The sequence below is a fragment of the Oratosquilla oratoria genome, chromosome 9 (assembly GCF_046742065.1).
Source record: "Oratosquilla oratoria isolate Oo_2021 chromosome 9, ASM4674206v1, whole genome shotgun sequence".
Classification (NCBI taxonomy): domain Eukaryota; kingdom Metazoa; phylum Arthropoda; class Malacostraca; order Stomatopoda; family Squillidae; genus Oratosquilla; species Oratosquilla oratoria.
The window spans coordinates 61,858,763-61,862,781 of record NC_134785.1 but is presented as its reverse complement, the minus strand read 5'-3'; the positions used below and the strand labels follow the sequence as shown (position 1 = coordinate 61,862,781).

General features: G+C 41.3%; 1 non-coding gene across 1 annotated transcript; it reads right to left on the bottom strand.

Annotated features, from left to right (window-relative positions):
* Positions 1 to 3,650: 3,650 nt before the first annotated feature.
* TRNAP-UGG (transfer RNA proline (anticodon UGG)) lies at positions 3,651 to 3,734 on the bottom strand. Its single transcript is given in 2 exon segments — positions 3,651 to 3,686; positions 3,698 to 3,734. It is a non-coding gene; the product is annotated as a tRNA-Pro (tRNA).
* Between the last annotated feature and the right edge of the window lie 285 nt (positions 3,735 to 4,019).

Sequence of the window (4,019 nt, the reverse complement as noted above, 5' to 3'; positions counted from 1 at the left end):
AATTGCAGACAATGCGCATGCGTCAAAAGTGGAAGAAGATGCACGATATGCAGAAGAGGTGGGTAATGCAGAAATTGGAGGGAGCAACAACTTAGTTCTCGACCACTGTCTTGCATTGTCTACCAAAGGCTGAGGAAGCTAAGCCGATCAGACTCAAGACATCTTCCTTGTTGTTCCAGCCCACACGTAGTTCAGAGCCGCAAGGTAGACAAATATATCGCCATCATCCAGCTGTGAGCGAACAGTGTGGAAAATAGGTACGGGATCAAAAGGGTTGTGATCTTGACAGAGGGACTTAGCTTTGCTGGGGTTTGCGACCAACCCTGTTCTTGTGTAGACCTCTACGGCGGCATGCAGGGTGTCTTGTAATCCTTTGCCAGTGCAGCTGACAAGAGCATCAACATCAACGTGCTGAAGACCCGTCACCATTGTCTGCGAAGTCCTCGTAATGGACTGAAGTCATGTCGCACGTTAAAGGCGCTACCATCCCTAAGGCGTGACACTGTCACTCCCCAACACACACATATAAAAGTGTGGTGAAACCTCGTACCATGACCATACCCGATGGTCCTCCGAAGGTACTTTGTACTAAAGACGTCAGAACGCCTCTCCAAGTCAGTTCATGTCTCATAGCCGTACAAAAGACAAGGAGCAGAAACAGAAACACTGGGCAAGGAGCCAGTGAGTCAGCGTGAACAATGGAACCAGAGAAACACAATTAATAATTGGTCTGTGACGCCTGAAGCTAAACGGACAGTGTCGATAATTTGATATGAAGACAAATCATTGCAAGAGAGAATGACCTTCCTCTCGTGTCCCTCGCCCTCCCCTTGGCCGTATAATCTGGAAAAGGGGAGGAAAACTTTGCAAGAGGGAATGGCGAGGAAAAGACAAATGGTCAAGAAAAGAGTTATAGCTCGCACAGGACTCGAACCTGTGGCCTTTACGATTTTTCAGAGTCAGCATATGTAACGCTCTACCAACTGAGCTAGCGAGCTAACATATTGTGAGGTTAGTTGTATTATACTTACTCTAACTTGATTATGCATTGGCTGTGATATATATATATATATATATATATATATATATATGTATTATATATAAATATATATACATGTGTGTGTGTGTGTGTGTGTGTGTGTGTGTGTGTGTGTGTGTGTGTGTGCGTGTGTGTGTGTGTGTGTGTGTGTGTGTGTGTGTGTGTGTGTGTGTGTGTGTGTGTGTGTGTGTGTGTGTGTGTGTGTGTGTGTGAGAGAGAGAGAGAGAGAGAGAGAGAGAGAGAGAGTGTGTAGATTAATACTGCTGAGGCTTCTAAAATCAGATGATATTTATTAGATCATGATTACCCCAGAAAAGGTGATCTCCAACTTTAGAACTCAGCAAAGCGTAATGACGGCGAAAAAGTACAGTTCCTTGCAAGTTATGGTGATAATACTGGTGAGGCAATCGACTTCCCACCACTCTTCCCCAATGCACGAGAAAACACACATCATCGGTCAAACAAATGCATCTATATCTATTCAGGCATGGTCGAACATGAACAATACGTCTATGCAGTCACGATTTATTTAGATTCGTTCAAATACACACGCGCACGCCCTCACACACATCCCCAATAGGTGCCCGCACACACACGCACATACAAACTAACAAACACGCTCATAATCAATACAAGCTTAGCAACTTTTGCCCTGTTATCATAACCCTCCCGGGTTTCTACTCTTCGTGTGTGTGTGTGTGTGTGTGTGTGTGTGTGTGTGTGCGCGCGCATATATTCTGGTTGTTCGACATCTCTGTTGAATTTGGAAAGCAAGTGCGCTTCCCATACGTTCAACCCCGCTTAAGTCGGAACCAAATACTTCAAATATCGGATAAGTTGCACAATTTCGTGCCCTCGAATACACACCTGATATATCGGATCGTTCTCTGAGATCTATGGGAAAAGTTGGGCTCTCGGATAGATATCGGATACGTATCCGATATAGAGCATCGTATCTAGTATTATAGTTATCCGAATAATGTTATTCCATTGAGCAGTATATAATGTGTTTTTTTTTTGTAATTTTTGTAGAATAAAAGATGCACAAAGTAATTTTCAGATATGTTGTGTATTAAACGTGGCGGGACTAAACCTTAGACTTCACCCTGATAACTCGGTTTGTGTGTGCGAGTGTGCGTGTATGTGTTTTATATATATCTCGGCTTGGCGTTCCCCCTAATTGAAGATCCAAACACCAGTCCCAACTGTGCCAGCCCAAGAGAACAAACTCTGTGATATTATAACGCCTTATAATTGACATTTTCTTATCGCCTCCTCGTTTGCCAGTACTCAAATGATAATTCACAACTTTTCTCTCATGCCCGTCTGAGAGAACTCGTGAGGGAGAAATAGATAAAAAGCATTTGGATAAGAGGGGTGAGAGACGGGGTGTCCGGGACTGAAATTACAGATACTATAAAAGCTAGAGAAAGAGAGCCAGGGCGTGAGGAGTTTCGTGAGTATGTATGACTAGTACTACTACTACTACTACTACTACTAGTACTACTGTTTTTATTTTCTTGTTTTTTGGAAACTACATCCATCCTCATGGAATTGTGTGCTGAAAGCAGTCAAGACCTGTCACCCACAAAGTTCATTGACCCCTCCCTCTCCCACCAATGGCTGTGGTCGACTGCCCTGTTATATTTTTTCCATTTCACTTTAATGAATTCTAAGACAGAAATTAATTTATCCTACTTTCTACTACCGTCTGCTCAAAACCGGAGTTTTCTTTGTGTGTTGATTTAGCAGGTGGGGACCTGGTAACTTTTAGGCATAGGAGAGCTGATTTTACGAGTAAGAATGATAGTCTACATCTCATCCACGCCACTAAGCTGCTCTTTGGTTATATATATATATATATATATATATATATATATATATATATATATATATATATATATATATATATATATATTTTTTTTTTTTTTTTTTTTTTTTTTTTTATGCCATCACCTCTGCCAGACGAGCGTTGAATGGCTTTGCGTTTGGACCATTTGCGACCGAAATTGCGAAGGTTATCGAAGTAGTGAATGAGCCTTGATCTACATTCTGTAAACGCTCATCGTACATCCTGATTTTTTTTTTTTTTTTTTTTTTTTCCATTCTCAGGAGTTAGGTCAATGTAACAAAGGGCCATTAGATCAGATATTCGTATGTCAAAGAAAGACAGTTGACCTCGTGTCCAGAAAACCTCCTCCTCCTCCTCCTCCTCTTTTTCTTACTATTATACTACCGCTACTTCTACTACCATTACTACTACTACTACTACTACTACTATCATTTATGTGGTTGTTCACATATAAACGACCTACATCCGAGGGTTTTCATAATCATATAGTCATCCACTTCAAATTTTGTTTTCTTTAGTTAGGAATGTTCAATTCAATTTTATCTATGTCTGGGGGTGGAACTGATAAGTCAGGCGTTTGGAATGTAGGCAGAGACGTTTACTCAATATTTGTTTTGCGACGTTTGTATCTAAAGAGACAATGTCGATGATTTTAAATGAAAAATGAATGGTGGAAAAGAATGATGTCGCTGTGGTGTCCTCGGTCCTGTCTTGGAGTGGGTGGTCTCGCGATCAGTGATCGTAATAGATAAAGGATTATAGCTCGCACAGGACTCGAACCTGCGACCTTTGCGAATTCTGAAAGGGCCAAGTGCAACGCTCTGCCAACTGAGCTAGCGAGCTCACATTATTGATGGTTACTTTATTTATATTTAAAGTAGTTTACACGTGAGGTCACGTACGGAGTGAGCCGAGGGTAGAGATATCTTCCCATGTTCCCCTTTCTTTTGTTAAGGGTACTACTAAAACAGCACGCTCTCTCTTAATTCTATCTACTGAGGAGGATTGCAGTTTGCAATCGAAATATATAGATTCCCCGTTTCCAGTCTTTTCTACTCCAACAGTGGTTTCGACGTGATTGACAAATGTGTCATTACATTTTTAACCTGTAACATATATATATATATA